Source organism: Dromiciops gliroides, chromosome 1 (genome assembly GCF_019393635.1).
Source record: "Dromiciops gliroides isolate mDroGli1 chromosome 1, mDroGli1.pri, whole genome shotgun sequence".
In the NCBI taxonomy this organism is placed as follows: Eukaryota; Metazoa; Chordata; class Mammalia; order Microbiotheria; family Microbiotheriidae; genus Dromiciops; species Dromiciops gliroides.
This window is the reverse complement of record NC_057861.1, coordinates 659,229,039-659,247,351: the sequence shown is the minus strand read 5'-3', so window position 1 is coordinate 659,247,351 and position 18,313 is coordinate 659,229,039.

The window sequence follows — 18,313 nt, the reverse complement described above, 5'->3', positions numbered from 1 at the left end:
TGAAAAAAAAAAAGAATCCAAGAAATTTAATTTAAAATATTGGCAAAGGCAATGTGACCAAAAAGGTGGAGGCCTAGACATTTTCACAAGTTCTCATAAATTCTCAAAATATCATCAAATAAGAATAGATCAACAAATCAACAAAAAAATCAACAGTTACAGTTGAATCCTCAGGCTAAGATACAAAGAACTCTAACAAAGTAACAACTTGATGCATTAATAGCAGAAAAGGATAAACCCTGATTCCTATAGTCTACTCCCTTAGCATTCCCTCTTCAACAAACCTCCAAACTATGGCAAGATAACACAACTAGACCCTGGGCTTGTGCTCTGGGATCTACTCAGGAGTGTCCTTATGACTGCTGTGCCTCTGCCAGCACAGCCTGGCCCTGCCCTCACCCCATTCATGTGGTACTCCAAGCTTGTTGCCAGCCATGAATGTTGCTTGTGGCATCATGAAATAAACCTCAGTTCTGCCCTCTTCTTATTGTTGAGGAGGAAGAGGAAGAGGAGGAAGAGTTAAACAGAAGTGTGTTCTGCCCAGGACATAGATAGTGGGTACAGGGGATTGTACCAGGCTGGAAGGAAAGGGGTATGGCATCTAGCTGGAGCCATTTCTGTCCCCACAGAAGTCACTTGGAGTAGGGACTGAGGCCTAGTAAATAGTTTTCCAGTGTGGGAACAGCTTTGAAGTCTACTCAAAAATCTGCCATCAAAGCAAAAAAATTCAGAAAGTGTAAAAAAGTGGAATATGGAGAGAGGGGGATTGAAATGTCCAACAATTTCAAGAAAATGAAAGTTTAATTTAAAACCTTGAGCATAAGCAGATAAACCAACAAGGGAAACATTTAAATGGAAGATGGCCAACAAAATATCTGAATTAGTCCCAAAATCTCTAAATACATATTGCAAGAGAAAGGAAATTGAACTAACATCTGATAAGGCAGAGGATCCTGAGTTCTAAAAAACATTGAAGAACAGCAGGATGTTCCTAAATGGTTTATATGGCAAATAAGATTCATGGAATCAGAATTTATGGCCTGACAGCAAAAATAATTGACAGAATAGAAAAGCTCGAATCCATAGCAGTGAGTCCCTCAAAAGAAGCAAAAGAAAGGGCAACTGATTAGGAATACAAACATAAAGACCTGAAGAATAATCTGGAAGAAGAGAAGCAAAAATCAATAATACTGAAAGAATACATGATCTCTATACAAACAATATCTATTGATCTTGAAGACAGGTTACACAACTTAAGGACATGACTTAAGACAATTTAGCAATCACAGGTCTTTCAAAAGAAATCAAGTGAAAAAACCTGAATGCCCTAATACAAGAAAAAAAAATACAAGAAAACTACCAGTCAGAAGAAATAACGCATCACCTCCAGTGAGGGGCTGAAAAAAAATACTTTTCTGCAAATTCCAAGACATATAATGGATGCGCTTAACAATTCCAATGACAAACAAAAAAATTCTCCAAGCAACCAGGAAAAAAACCTATAAATATAAATGAAAGAAAATTTGAAAAACCCAGAACTATTCTGTACCCACCAGAAACCAAGAAAGAGACTGTTAAAATATATACTGAAAAGCAGAAAACCTCAGTGTACATATCAAAAGGAAGTGCCTGGCAAACCTAAGGATTAGCATCAATGAAAAAAGATACACATTCAATAAAAGAAAGGCATTTGATGCATTCCCTCCCCCCCCCCCAAAAAAATATAAGCATATTCTTTGATTTGCAAACAAGGCAGACAACAGAAACACACAAAAAATGTAAATATCTAAGAGTAGCTAAACATAAATCTCAGCAGAATTTCACAGTGGCACAAGATCTGTTATCAGGAGCTGGTAGTTTCAAGGATTACTGAATTGAAAATTAACTAAATGGAATATAAAATAGACTGACCAATAGCTTATCTGCTGACTCCAACAGCGAATCTGCATATCTACTTTTTAAAAAAGTTGTTTGTTTGAAGGTTCCCAACATGTTTATTCAAAAACCCTAGGTATTTTTCAAACAAACAAAAAATTATTCAGATAAATAACTAAAACAATAATCTGGCATTTGTTTTAATAGAAACTTTGAATCATAGAATGTTAGCTTCTGGATGATCTTAGAGTTCATCTGGTCCAAACCACTCATTTTACAAAGAAGGAAACTGAGGATGAGAATTGAGAGAGTCTTTGCCCAAGGTCACCAGCCCAGTAAGTGGAAAACCCCAGTTTGAATCCCTATTTCTGACTCCTTCTCCATTATTCCTAGCCTCTACACTTGGAAACTTCTTGGCTTGATTCTTAGGAAAAAATGGAATGGTTTCAATATTTGTCCACAGAATGGCTCCTCTTTTACCTAGAATAGAAAGAGAGGATCCTACTTTTGGTCATTTCAAGAAAACTGGCTCAAGAAAAACAAAGCAGGGGAAGTTTCAATTCTTAAACAAGAAACCTTTTGTTTATATGTAAACACTAATGAAGTGTGGTATTATGAAGCATTCTCTAAGAGTCCAGACAGATTTGAATTCTTGACTCATACCGTCCCTCTAACCTTGGATAAGTCACCTGACCTTGTTGAGCCTCAGTTTCCTCATTTTAAAAAATGAGGGTGTTGGATTATCAAGGGCCAGATTATCAGGATTATCTGGAGTGGACCATAGCTGCTTACTTGTTTTTGTATGGTCCACAAGCTAAGAATGGCTTTTACATTTTTAAATGGTTGAGAAAACATCAAAACCTGACAAAAGAATCTTCTTAATGTTACAGGTGTGACCATAACAGGAAAGAGGTGTGGTTCTGCCACTATGTAAAATCTCTGTGCCTCAGTTTCCTCATCTCTAGAAAGGAGTTGGATTAAATGACCTCTAGGAGCCTTTCTAGCCCTAGATATATGGTCCTGCGATCCCCTTGCCTCTAGGATAAATATAAATTTCTTTTCTTGGCATTTGAGTGCCTCCACAAACTGGCTCGAGCCTATTTTTCCAACCTCAGTTCCCAGATTCCTCATACATTCGACATTACAATCAGACTTAACTACCAGTTGAGTCTGGTACTCTCTTGTCCTCTGTACTTTCCCAAAAGCTTTCCCCGTGCCCAGCACACACTCTCCCCCAAACTGCCTGCTGAAATTCTGTTCCCTTATGACCTAGCTCACCCATGTTGCTATCCTCACAAAGCCTTCCTTAATCTCCCCAGTCGAAAGTACTCCTCAGATGTTGCTAGAGAGGGTCTTCTGGATCTCTCCGTTGGTTCTGTCATATACTATAGTGTATCAGCCTTGTGTGTTGTCTTTGCCTTATCCCCATCCTTATAGATTGTAACTTTTTGAGGGTAAAGACCATCATTTTTTATCTTTGTGTGCCTACTGCCTAGCACATAGCTTTATGTACAGTGGTCATTTAATTAATATTTGAGGATCGATGTAGCTGTTTTAAATTACTCTACTCAAGCCCTCCTGTCCTGCTTCATGCTGGTGGTGATTCTGGGGTTCTCTAAGGCTATGTCAATGGAATATATGCTCTAGCAGGTTATTTAAAGCTGGATACTCTTAGTATCAGCTTAATGATGGATCGTGTGGGGATCAGCCTAGCCAGAGTTGAAGTTTGAGAAGGAGAAAATTCCAGATATAAGGAAGAGTCAGTGCAAAGACAAGAAGGTTGAAGGTGGATAATCATGTTAAAGACACATCACATAGACCAGGATAATTGTTTCATAGAGTGTATAGAAGGAAGTAATATATAACAAGACTGGAATTTAGGAAGGGACAAGGCAGAGAAATGAATTCGAAGACTACTGCAATAGTCCAAGTGAGAGATGATGAAGGGCCAAACTAGGATAGTAGCTGTGTGTGGAGAAAGGGTGCCAGATTTGAGAAATGGAAAAAAAGAAAATTATAAAATTGGGTAACCCATTGGATGCATAAGATGAGAGGAATCAAGATTGACACTGATGTTGTGATGGTGGGTGACTAGAAGAATAGTAGGGCCCTCAACAATAATACAGAAGTTTGAAAAAAAGTGAAGATTTGGGGGAGAATGACAATTGAATTCTCAAAAGTATTTTGTACTAATTTAAACATAGAAAGGTCAGTCAGGGGAATACATTACCAAGGAAGCAAATGAGCATTGTTATTCTTTGGTTGATTAGTCTTTGTGACCCCATTTGGGTGTTTCTTGGCAAAGATTCTAGATTGGTTTGCCATTCCCTTCTCCAGTTCATTTTACAGATGAGGAAATGGGTGCAAACAGGGTAAAGTGACTTGTCCAGAGTCACACAGCTAGTAAGTGTCTGAGGTAGGATTTGAACTCAGGTCCTCCTGACCCTAAGCCTAGCACTCTATCCACTGCAACACATAACTACCCTGCCATCCTGACATTCATAACTCATGACCATAGTAACCTAGTATTTAATAACCCAAAGATTCTAGTCACTGAGGAAAAGATTGAGCAAAAATAGCCGAGAAAACTGAAATGAAATCTGGCAGAAATCAATGTAGACCAAAATCTCTCACCACATACCAAGATAATTCCCAAATGGATAGATGATTTAACTATGAAAAGTCACATTATAACATATCATAAACAAATTAAAGGAACAAAGAAGAAACTATACTTTAGATCTATGGATAGGGGAAGAATCCATAACCAAACTAGGGATAGAAAGGATAACAGAATATAAAAAGAACAATTTTTATTATATAAAATTTAAAAGGTTTTGTAAAACAAAAACAAAGCAGTTAAGATTAGAAAGGAAATAGTTAACCGAGGGGAAAATATTTACATTGAATTTCTCTAATAAGGAGCTCATAACCAACATATATAAGGAGCCAATTCAAATTTGTAAGAACATGAGACATTTCCTCAGGAGTTGAATGATCAACAAATATGAACTCACACCTTTCAAAGCAAGAAATTCACGCTATTAACAAACATATGCAAAGATACGCCAAATAATTACTAATTGAAAAAGTACAAATTAAAACATCTTTGAGGTTCTTCAGACTGGCAAACATGATGAAAAGGAAAATAGCAAATGTTAATGAAGTTGTGGGGAAACAGGGACATTAGTACAATGTTGATGGAACTGTAAATTAATTGCTCTAGCCATTTTAGAAAATAATTTGGAACTATGCCCCAAACCTCACTAAATTAACCATACAATTAACTAAACGATGTAGAAAATATAATAGCCTCTTGTGCTTATTGTTTGCTGATTATAAAAAAGCATGGGGGGTGGCTAGGTGGTGCGGTGGATAAAGCACCGGCCCTGGATTCAGGAGGACCTGAGTTCAAATCCAGCCTCAGACACTTGACACTTACTAGCTGTGTGACCCTGGACAAGTCACTTAACCCCCATTGTTCCTCAAAAAAAAAAAAAAAGAAGCATGAGTTCTTTTACACTAAGGTATTTCCTATCTATACATCAAAATCATTCAGGATTCCTTAGAAAATGTAACAGAAAAATAGAAGGGGGAAAAACACTCTTCAGTGACCCTCTGATAGCAAATACCAGGCAAAGCAGGGAGATATATGCCAAAAGCATTAGCCAGAACTCAGGGATTGGTACACTATGCTTAGAGAGCCAAATCCAGCCTTCAGCTGGTCTGTGGTGCATGAGCTAAGAATTTTTTTTAATAGATTAAAATATAAAATTTTATCTTAAAATGCAAAAACCATTCTTAGCTCACCCACACAAAAATAGGCAGCAGGCTGGATTTAGCCCACAGGTCTTAGTATGTAGACTTTTGGTCAAGATGATAGAGGAGATTCAGCAGAGATTCTAAATTAAGGAAACAATCCCCATGGATCATATAGTTCTCCAAATGCTTTCATTTATGAATTTGTGCTGATTACATCAAGTCCTAGGATATTACAGAGCCTGCTGGAAGAGATCTCTTTTTATTTAAAGGTATATGTCCATCCGCACAGGAAAGGCCAAGTAGATGAAGAATATCTATTGCCCAAACTTCAACATGTATTTGAAGGGCCACCCTTGAATAGAGGTGGAGAGTACCCTATAAAGCCCATCTAATAGTATATGTTTGGGGGACACATATACAAATGAATGAGCTCTTTTGCTTTTTGGAGATGCATTTATAGGAAATGGCAAAGTTCTTTTATTGACCCAAGCTTCCCAAGAAAGCAAAAGCCCATCTTTTCAAAATGAACATTTTAACAGTATTGTCCTATTAGGGCAACAAAACAAGGAATGTTAACTGCCTCCAAAGTTTTATAGATGTGTAACGACATCATACAGAGATCAATGGAAAAGGAATATGATGGATGCAAGCAGGCTGCAATTCACAACCAAAGAGGAAATCCAAAGAGCCAGAGTAAAGGGCATTATCATATGTGTATACATTTATAGATATAGATATACATGCATATATACACATATATATGTATATATGTGTGTGCGTGCATATATATTCACATACACATATACACATATGTGTGTATATGTAAAAATGGTCTCTCCACCTTGCAAGAATGAGACATGACAAAAGAATGGTCAGAGTGCTCCATGGGCACTCTTTCAAGGTTGAGAGAAAATCCAGGAAGACTTCCTGCATATTCAGTGAACCCTCTTTGGTGAATTTTGGAGAGGACACAAACAAGAGTCCCAAGAGAGGGCATGCATGAATGTATTATGATCTTCATTGTTAAAAGGAACTTCTCCTCATTGCTCCACCAAAAAAAAAAAAAAAAGGAACTGGGGGCAACTAGGTGGTGCAGTGGATAAAGCATTGGGCCTTGGATTCAGGAGGACCTGAGTTCAAATCCAGCCTCAGAAATGTGACATTAGCTGTGTGACCCTGGGCAAGTCACTTAACCATCATTGCCCTAAAAAAAAAAAAAGGGAACTTCTGAGTCAATGAGTTCACAGATTCGTTTGAATGTTTGAGTATGAAAGTGTTATTCAAATTTGCATTGTAGATGCTAGTTATAATTATTGTGCATCTAGCTTATCTCCCTATTATCTTATAAGTTCCCTGAGAGCAAAAATTATGATGTTTCTATCTTCGTATCCCTACAGTTTAGCACAGCATTTTACAGGATTTAGTGTGGTAAAATGTGAATTGAAATGAATTGGGGGGGGCAGTAGATGGCGCAGTGGATAGAGCACCGGCCCTGGATTCAGGAAGACCTGAGTTTAAAACCGGCCTCAGACACTTGACACTTACTAGCTATGTGACCCTGGGCAAGTCACTTAACCCCAATTGCCTCACCAAAAAAAAAAAAAAATGAATTGAGTAGTGCCTAACCACCCTGGCCTGACCTTTCCAAACCTCTTACACTTTACTATATGCTACCTACTCTTCAGTTCAGCAGTCTGGCCTCCTGGCTGTTACCTCAAATGAGACACTTCATCTCTCTACTACTCCACTCCTCATTTTCTCTAGCTCTTTCCCATGCCTGGAATGTTCTCTCTCTTTCTTCATCTCTGCCAAGATTCCGTGGCTTCTTTCAAGTCCCAGCAAAAATCCAACAAGAAGTCCTCCCCAGTCCCTTTTAATTCTATTGCCTCCCCTCTGTTGATTATTTCCTATTTATTTTGGGTATAGTTTGTGTATATCATTGTTTGCTTGTTCTCTACCCCATTAGTCCCTGAGCTTGTTGAGGACAGGGATTGTCTTTTGCCTTTCCTCATATTTCTAGGTACACTAATGCTTTGTTGGTGGGACTGTGAACTGGTCCGACTATTCTGGAAAACAACCTGGAACTATGTACAAAGGGCAATAAAACTGTTCATATCCTTTGACCCAGCACTGTACTAGATCTGTACATCCAAGAAGATCAAAGGAAAAGAACTCATATGTAGAAAAACATTTATAGCAGCTCTCTTTGTGGTGGCAAAAAAATTGGAAAGCAAGGGAATGTCCATCAAGTAGGGAATGACTGAAGAAGTAGTGGTAGATGATTGTTATGGGATATTATTGTACTGTAAGAAATTATAAAGGGGATGGTTTCAGAAAAAATCTAGGAAGACTTATATGAACTGATGCAAAGAAAAGTGAGCAGCACTAGGAAAACATTGCACATGATAATAGCACTATTGTAAAAATAATCAATTATGGAATTCTTAGCTACTCTGATCAACACAAATAACTATGACATTTCCAAAGGACTCATAACGAAAAATGCTATCCACCTTTAGAGAAAAAACTGATGGACTCTGCATGCAGACTGGAGCATATTTTTTCTTTATTTTCTTGCTTTTTTTGCAACATGGCTAATGTGGAAATACAATTTATGCAATTTCATATGTATAATGGATATCATATTTCTTGTCTTCTCAATGTATGGGGGAGGGTGGAGGGAGGTAGATAATTTAGAACTGAAAATAACAATTTTAAAATTAAAAATCTTTTAAAGAAATCATATTGGAATCTGCAAATTTTGCTCTGAATCAAATATTTGCAAAATCACATGCAATGTATTCATATAGACTTGTAACCATCTGCCACATCAGTCTCTAGGGTAAGCTGTTATAGCTTGTTGGAGAACGTGCAAGACACCTATAGCTTCGACTCAAGGTTTTTATGAGCTTTCATGTTAGTATCAGAACAAAGCCGCCCCTAATGATACACTGCACACAATATGCCATAAAAAAAAAAAAAAGAAGAGGCCAAGAGAAAGAAGGTCTTTGAATTTTCTGATTATCAAAGTACAGGAATGTCAGAGAGTCAGGAAGATGAAAGTGTCTCTAATAAAGACAGTTCCCCAATACCCCCCTTCACCCTACCTCCAGATGTTCTCCAAGCACCTCAGGTTCCGAGTTGTTGGGTTGGAGGGGGGAGGGGCAAGGAGAAGGCTTTGGTTTTAAGTTTTTAGAAGAGAACCTCATATATAGTTGGTGCTCAATTAAGGTTCTTTGCTGAATGAATGGCTACCATCCTAATCATGTCAATTCTTTGAATCCATTCTCAAAATTTAACCAGAAGACACTAGGGGCATTTACTTCTTTGCCCTGAAGGCCATGGCTAATTTTGAAGAGCGTACCTGGTAAAGAAATGTTTTCAAGGCCTTTTAACACAGAATGAAAATACTGCTCCTAAAAGGCGGTCCAAAGCTCAGGATTTAGCTGGGGAGTGGGGGAGGGGGGATGTCCTAAATCTGATTCCTTGTGGTCTGTTGCTGACTCTTGGGACGGTTCTGGATCAAGTGGTCATACCTTTTCCCTCACCCTCCAAATTTGGAACAAGAACACTGATGCTCTGCTTCACCTTGAGCGTAGTATTGACCTGATTAAGTTAACAAGAGTAACTTTGGGCGGCTAGGTGGCGCAGTGGATAAAGCACTGGCCCCGGATTCAGGAGTACCTGAGTTCAAATCTGGCCTCAGACACTTGACACTTACTAGCTGTGTGACCCTAGGCAAGTCACTTAACCCCCATTGCCCTGCAAAAAAAAAAAAGAAGAGTAACTTCTCTGAGCTCCCCACACGATCATGTGAAAAAACCTCCAATGAATGTTCTAAGAGTTAACACTTATCAAGGGCATTGACTCTAGAGGGGAAAAAACATTATGATAGAAAACTCATAGAATATTAGAGCTAGAAGAAAATGTACACAAATACCAAGAGCATAATAATGCATACAGAGCAATGGGGTGTTGGAAGAGCTCATTTATCTCCTTCTTTCGAATACTTCAGACATTATACAACAGGCCAGCTAGGTGGTTCAGTGAATAGAGCACTGGTCCTGGATGCAGGAGGACCTCAGACACTTGGCACTCTAGCTGTGTGACCCTGGACAAGTCACTTAACCTTGATTGCCTCAAACATCTCCAATCATCATGGTGTAGATCTTGCCACTGAACACAGATGGCTCCAGGGGAGAGTGAAGTTGGTGACCTTGTACAGCCCTTCCTGACTTAAATCCAATTCACTGCAAGTCATGACATCACCTCCTGATGTCATGGTCCTCTTTAAGAACAAAGGACAAAGAACAACAACAGCATTATACAACTAATTATTTTTTAGCCATATTTCAGATACTTCCCACAATAGTCTATGTGCTATAGTATATGAAGTTGGGGGAGGGAAAAGGGAAATTGGGCAGAGAAAAAGACTGGGATTTTCTCTTGAGTCATCATGGTGGGATAATCAAAGGGAATGCTGTCAGATAATGTGGCATTAGAAAGTCAGTACCAAGTTTCCAAGTTTGGGTCAGACAACCAAAGATCAATATCTGAATGAATGAAAAGGGCATCTTTAAGGCTTTATATATTCCCAGCATGATGCTAAGCTCCAAGAATACAAACACAAATTGCAAAGACAGTTCCTACTTTCAAAGAGCTTACATATTAATAGTGGAGATGAGATAAAGGATATTAGTTACCAGAAAAGAGAAAGTTACAGGAAAGGTGAGTGGGGCCATAGGACATTAGATTGGAAAACCTACATTCAAGAATAATGGCAAAATTGGTGGGGATTAGATTGGCACTCCCCATTCTAGGAATAATGACAGAATTGGTTTGATCATGGTTCAAATTTCAGACTGGGGGGTGGGGGGATGGTGAGGAAGGAAGGGGGAGAGAGAAGGTGATAGAGTGGGGGGTGGGAAAGAAGGAGAGAAAGGAGAGAGAAAGGGAGAGGAAGAGGGAGAGAGAAAGAGAGAAGAGGGAGAGAGAAGAGGAGGAAGGGAAGGGGGAGAGAAAGAAGGGGAGAAAGAGAGAGAGAGAGAGAGGGAGGGAGGGAGAAAACATGAGAAAGAGAGAAAGGGGAAAAAGAAAAGGAGAAGGTACAAGGGAAAAGGAGGGAGGAGGGAGGCAGAGCATCTGGGGTAGAGATGATAGCCTGAGAATCAGGAATGTCTTAGGCAAAACAGGGTTAGACACCCACAAGTCAGTATCTGAGTGTGTTTTTTTGTTTTTGTGGGGCAATGAGGGTTAAGTGACTTGCCTAGGTCCACACAGCTAGTAAGTATCAAGTGTCTGAGACTGGATTTGAACTCAGGTTCTCCTGAATCCAGGGCAGGTGCTTTATCCACCGGGCCACCTCGCTGGCCCCTGGCCCCACATCTGATTTCAAAAAGGAATAGCAAACAAGTACAGTCAGAAACATAGATCAGTCAGAAAAAGAAGAAGAATCATGGCAATTTAAAAAATCATTGATAGCTTTGGAGAGGCCCATTTAAGTTCAGGGATGAGATCAGAAGTCAGATTTCAGAAGATTTCACAGAAAGAGAGTAAGTAGACTAGCATCAAGCTTCTTGTTTGTTTGGTTTGGTTTGGTTTGGTTTTTTGTGAGAAGTTTGGTTGAAAAGGGGAGGAGAAAATGGGTTCTTGTTAATGGGGATGGTCAGATGTAGTAAAAAGGGTTTTGTTTTTAGAATGGGAAATATCCAAGGAGTCTCTGTTACTCTGTTAGAGTGACCCACGAAAATTCTCTTCCATAAATTGACCTGGCAGAGAGCTATCACTCTTTAAGGTTTGCTAAAGTTTTAAATACATTATTTCATTTGATTCTCCCAACAGCTCTTTGAAATAGATGCTATTTGACAGAAGAGCAAACTTGGGCTTAGAAAAGTTAAGTTACTTGCCCAGGATCAGCCAACTAGTAAATGTCTGAGGTGAAATTTGAACCCAGGTTTTCCTGACTTCAAGTCCAATGTTCTATTTACATGGTAGCTTTTTCCATCACCTTCCTAGGAATGATCCCAAATCTTCCTCCCCAGAAATCAAAATGTCTAGAATATTGTAATAGATGTAGACCCCACTTTCTATAATAGGTGTAACTAACACAATTAGTGTGTAAATCAAATAATTTTTTTAAAATTAAACAAGGGGGTAGTGCAGTGGATAAAGCACTGGCCCTGGATTCAGGAGGACCTGAGTTCAAATCTAGCCTCAGACACTTAACACTTACTAGCTATGTGACCCTGGGCAAGTCACAACCCCAATTGCCTCACCAAAAACAAACAAAAAATTATACAAGGGGGTGCAGCTAGGTGGTGCAGCGGATAAAGCACCAGCCGTAGATTCAGGAATTCAGGAGTTCAAATCTGGTCTCAGACACTTGACACTTACTAGCTGTGTGACCCTGCACAAGTCACTTAACCCTCATTGCCTGTGTGTGTGTGTGTGTGTGTGTGTGTGTGTGTGTATGTGTGTGTGTGTGTTGGGGGGGATTATACTAAGGGAGTTTATTATTTCAAAGAAAAATATTTTTAGTAATATGAATTACCATTCCCGTAAAAACAATCTGTTTTGTAAATCATCATTTTCATTTTCCAAGTCATCTTAAAGGCACACCTGTATTCGTTTTGAAATAATAAATTCCTACTCTGTGGATAACCTAGTCAGTGAAAATTCTGTTTTCCAGAAGGTTTCAATCAAAAGACAATCTCTGGATATTAGCATAGATTTATCCTGAATTTTCCATTTCTCCTCTCAGATACTCTTCTCTCCCTATGACCGCCTGATGTGCATTTACAGACATGCCATCAAGCCCCAGATTGAAGCTTGAGACCGGAGACTACCATGATGCATACCAACATCCCACCCTCCTCTGGGGAAAGGAAATGATGAGCCTGGCAAGGGAGGTCCTATGAGGAATGAGAAATAGAAGGAGAAACATGTGCTCTGATGTCATTGTGGCTCGGGCCTAACATCACTATCATTTTTACGACTGAGGCAAGACTTGCTCATGGCTGTGTCATTCCTAAATGCAGATACCATGCCCTCCTTCCACCACAGACTATGCCCCTAATCCTGATCATTCTTTTCGAAGGAATCCGGTTGTTCTTGGGGGGAACCAAGCTGGAGAGTGTGGACAGCATCCCCGAGGGCAGCTAAGTAGCAGTGGATAAAGCACTGGCCCTGGATTCAGGAGAACCTGGGTTCAAATCCAGCCTTAGACACTTGACACTTACTAGCTGTGACTCTGGGCAAGTCATTTAACCCTCATTGCCCTGCAAAATATTAATTAATTAATAAATTAATTAATAATACATCTCCTTGCTGTAGAACAAAGAGCTTCATCTTGGAATACCTGAGAGATTCACTGGTTATCCCAACTACATCATGACTATTTCAGTTGGCTGTCCCATTTCTTTTTATTTCAAAATAATATATGAAAACTGCAGTCATCTATAGCATTGTTGATGTGTAAACACACAACCTTGTGTAAATGTTTTAGCTGCTACTCTCCAGCTGCCATTCAGAGAGGCAGGAATTCTACCATCTACCAGATGCTCTGATACTGTCTAAAAAGATCTGTGAGATTCATTATCCTCTGGTGGGGGAAGGGATAAAAATAAATAAACCCAACTGGGTTTTCAACCTGTTTTTTTTTCTTTGTTTTGAGATGAATATTCATCCAGTAAAAAGAATTTGGGGTGAAGAACAAAGAGACCTGGGTTTTAGGCCTGACCTTGCCAACTGAATGATAAGCCACTAAAACAGCTGTGTGACCTTGGGTAGGTCCCTTAAACATTCTAGTTCTCACCTATAAAATGAAAGAATTGTACTAGATGGTCCCTAAGGTCTCTTCTGGCTTTAATTATCCATAACTATATTAAGCAACTCATTGTCTCAAGACAGTAATGAATAAATTAATTAATAAAGAATGTATTAAGGCTTACCATGTATCAAACATTGTGCTGTGGGGTAGGGATATGGAATGATTGTTTGCTTGCTTGATTTTCCTTCCGGATCTGCCAGTGATTTAATTTGTGTAAAGGCGTTAGGCTGTATGCTCCTTAAGAGATAGGACTGAGTTTTTTGTTTGTTTGTTTGTTTTGCCTTTTTTTTCTTAGCCATTTATGGGAAAGGAAGAGGGGTGGAGTGGGGAAGGGGAGGGAATAAGCATTAATCTGGCTCCTACTGTCTGCCTGAGGCTATTCTAAGCAATTTTTACAAATATCTCACTTGATCCTCACAACCACCCAAGAAGGTAGGTGCTATTATCCCCATTTTGCAGTTGAGGAAACTGAGGCAAACAGAAGTTAAGTGATTTGACCAGTATAACAAACTAGCAAGTGCCTGAGGCCAGATTTAACTCATTCCAATTAAAGAATCACCACTTTTTCCATAGTGCCTGGCACATAATAGGCATTTAATAAATGCTAGTTGACTGACTGACTAGGAAACTCCAAGTGTAGAAATTTACTCCATTGATATGTAGCAGCTGCTTGACTATAGCTTATTGTCTTAGAACTCCCCGCTTTCCTCGCCCCCCCACCACCATCACAAACACACTTTCTTTTTTGTTCTTTGTTGGCTGCTTCATTGAGGAGGGTATGGAGAAGATTCAGAAATGAAGGTGATTCTCCAGCCAGTTTATTGCAACTAAAATGAATGAAAACTCTTCAGTGGAAGAGCTGCCCATCAATACATTAAAAAACCAACCATTCCGTTTCTTCATGTGCTGATGTGGCAACCATTATTTACCTAAAAACAAAGACAATAAATCAGGCTTAGCCTCTAAATCCTTAGTCTATGACCCTGGATTATACTACAGTTTTTTAATGTGTCATTTGTATTTTGGGCACTGAAGAATCATGTCCTGATGTGCCTAAAATAGTCAGTGCTCCTGAAGTTTTTGTTGATAGTTTGTTTAGTGAACAAACCATACATTCCTATAACATTTGAATTTTTCCAACTACAGATGAACAGTAATTAAATTGTGAATTTTTTAAAAAATGAAAATTATATATAAACAAAAAGACATCAATTTATATACACATATGTCCCTATATATATGCGCACATAAAGACGATATACATATATGCACATATAAATGTGCATTTATAGAATTATATGTAAGCCTTAGAGAGTTACCTGGAAAACAAGAAAGTGGCTTTCTGGGGGTCATTTAGATTAGGTCCCAGGCAGAAATTTTTGAAGCTGGGACTTCTTAATACCCGAAAAGCTCTCTAGATGAAGATAAACTGAAAACATGTGAAAGTGTTTCTAAAATACTTTGCTAAATAAATAGATAGATAGATAGATGGATGGATGGATGGATGGATGAATGAATGAATGAATGAATAAATAAACAAACAAATAAACGAATAAACAAATAAATGAATAAATAATTAAATAAATGAATGAATAAATGAATGAATGAATAAATGAATGAATGAATGAATGAATGAATGAATGATTTGCGAATGTAAATTGTGACTATCAGCCCAATCAGGTACTTAGACTAAGCTTTTGATTAGCCAAGGCCTTGATTTGGCTTTAAGGAGATGATGATTGTTGTTTACATCTTTGCAAATTAGGCACAAAAGCTTATTTAAAAGCACAAAAGGAAGCCAGAGATAGCTAAATTCTGAATGGAAAGTTTCTCTTATTCATTTGATGATTTTGATCACATGCATCTGCTTCTGCCACAGAAAGAGTACTGGGCCTGGAGTCAGGAATACTTGAGTTTAAATTCTGCCCCAGATTATCAAATTACTTGATTTATTTGCCTCAGTTTCCTCAATTGCAAAATGGAGATTAAAAGTAACACTTCCCTTGCAATGTTATTGTGAAGATCAAATAGATATTTGTTTGTTTGGGGTTTTTTTTAAGTGTTTAGCACACTTCCTGGCATGTAATGCTGTTCGGTCTTTTCAGTCATGTCAGACTCTCTGTGACCCCATTTTGGGGGGTTTTCTTAGCGATGATACTATAATGGTTTGCCATTTTCTTCTCTAGCTCATTTTACAGATGAGAAACTGAGACAAACAGGGTTAAATGACTTTCCCAGGGTCATACAGATAATAAATATCTGCCTAGTAGGATTCAATTACATAAGCACCTTGTTTTGGGGACCCTGACCCTTTGCTCCATTCTACTCCTTTTGCCTTCAGATCCCTGATGGTAGAGGGGCTGAGAGTTCAGGGAAAGATGAGCTGGACAGGAAGCTAACCAATTCTATATCACTTTGAGGTCTTTTAAAGATCCAAGGCAGCTTCAAAAACTCTACATTTGCTATTTAGTAGCCCCTTACAGTTCCTTTTGCTGTCCAGATGAACAGAACCCCAGACGTTTCAAGTAAATTTCCTTGAAGAAAGGAAAAGAAGCTTTTCCAAATCAATTTGCCAAACATGCTAAAGTTTGCCCTTCTCAAACCCTTCATACTCAGTGAGTTCTAGTCCTGTGGAATCAGGGCTTGGGAGCCAGGCATCAGCATCCTAGAGCATTCATTCATTTCAGTAGGGACACACACACACACACACACACACACACACACACACACACACACACACACACACACACACACACCCTTGGCTAGACTTCAGGAACTTCATTCTTCAGGTTGGCAGCTGAAGCCTGAGTGTAAAAAGAACTCACTTCTGTATAGCAGTGTAGGATTTGCAAAGTGCTTTTTTATACATGATCTTATCTGATCCTCATAAGTACTGAAAGTAGTATGACCCCATTTCACAAATGAGGAAAGTGAAGCTTTGCCAAGGATCACACAGTTTGTATGTATCTAAGGTAAGATTTGAACCCAAGTCTTCCTAACTCCAAAAGACAGCATGCTGTGGTGAATACAAACACAGGCTGAGAGATAGGATGACCTGGGTTTCAATACTACCCCTTACAGACTACAGGTGGGTAATCCAGGGAAAGTCATTTAACGTCTCAATACCAATGGCAATAGAGCCTAGATGGCTCAGTGGCAAGAGTATTGGACTTTTCTTTAGGAAGAACAGAGTTCAGATTCTGCTTTCTACCTGTGTGAACCTGGACAAATCACTTATCTCTCAGCTTCAGTTTCCTCATGTGTAAATGGGAATAGTATTAGCACCCACCTCCCAAGGTTGTTAGGATTAAATGATATACATGTAAAATCATTTTCAAATCTTAAAGCACTATATAAATGCTAGTTAGTATCAGTAATGAGAGTCTTCTTTATTTTTTTTAATCTTTTTTTTAGTGAGGCAATTAGGGTTAAGTGACTTGCCCAGGGTCACACAGCTAGTAAGTGTTAAATGTCTGAGGCCAGATTTGAACTCAGGTACTCCTGACTCCAGGGCCGGTGCTCTATCCACTGCGCCACCTAGCTGCCCCAATGAGAGTCTTCTTAATCAGGAGTTCCCTATGCTGATGAAATTATAGGCCCAGTCCCACTTTTCCTGACTCCAAGCTCAGCATTCTATCTACTATCGCAAAGTTCCTTCTGTAGGCAGCAGTCCAGGGCACCAAGTTTGTATATAAATTGAATGTTTACGCAGTGGAATTTGGTTTAAATGTGTAAGGAATGAAGTTGGGTGCACACACAGTTTCTTTAGGTTTAGTGCTACATGGTACAAGGAAGCAGTCTCAGGGACTATGGAATGAACTTTGGAGTCCAGAGACTTGGGATTGGAACTCTTAATAAGTATTCCCTAATATTTACCTTGGGCACTTTGTGTCTTATTCTCTTCATATGTAAAGGATAACTTGGAGCTCCCTAAAAGATCCCTAAAACTCTGTACCCCCACAAAGTTTTGGTAAGAAAAGCTGTTTCTAAACCTTGAAGTTCTATAGCATATAATTATAGTTCCCTTCATTTGCTAGAGGGAGTAGCTGACATAAATTCCAACTTCTTTGAGAGAAGAAAAAAAAAGCTAAGGAAATATCCAAATTAATACAGTGCCTGGCACATAATAAGCACTTCATAAATGCTTGTTGACTGACAAATGACTGGGAAAACTGCTAAGACTATCTTAAGTCATCCTCCACCTTGGCTGGGACCTTCACTCCATCTTGTACATAAATCCCAAACAGAAACCAGTTAGCTAACACCACTTACCAGCCAGCCTTACCCTTCTAGAAGTGACTGAGGGACTGAAATCTGCAATAGAGCAGCTCTCTCTTACCTTTGAGTTTTTCTAAGTCTGGCTCTCTGCATAAGGGACAGCATGGAGTAAGAGAATGGAAGGTCTATTTGGACCAAGTAAACCCATCACTGATCTGTTCTATAAGTTTGGGTTTTCTTGGTCTAGGATTTGAACAGATATCTATACGCATCTCTAGAAAGAGCCCATTCATAATTCTTTCTTTCTTTCTTTCTTTTTTGCCCATTCACAATTGTGCCCAATGTTGCCCACTCACAAAATCACCATTTTAAGCTGCGACAAACTTGTAGCGGAACCAGTATCTGAATAAAAATCCTCTTCACAAAATCCCTGACAAGTGATCATTTAGCCATTGCTTGAAATCCTCAAGTGAGTTGGAACTCACTACTTCCTGAGGCAAACCATTCCACTTTTTTGTATAACTTTAATATTGGGGAAGATTTTCTTTACATTAAACCTAAATCTGCCTTTCTGAAACTCCCACCCATTCGTGGCTCTTGGTTATGACTCCTAGGTATGGGACCCCAGCA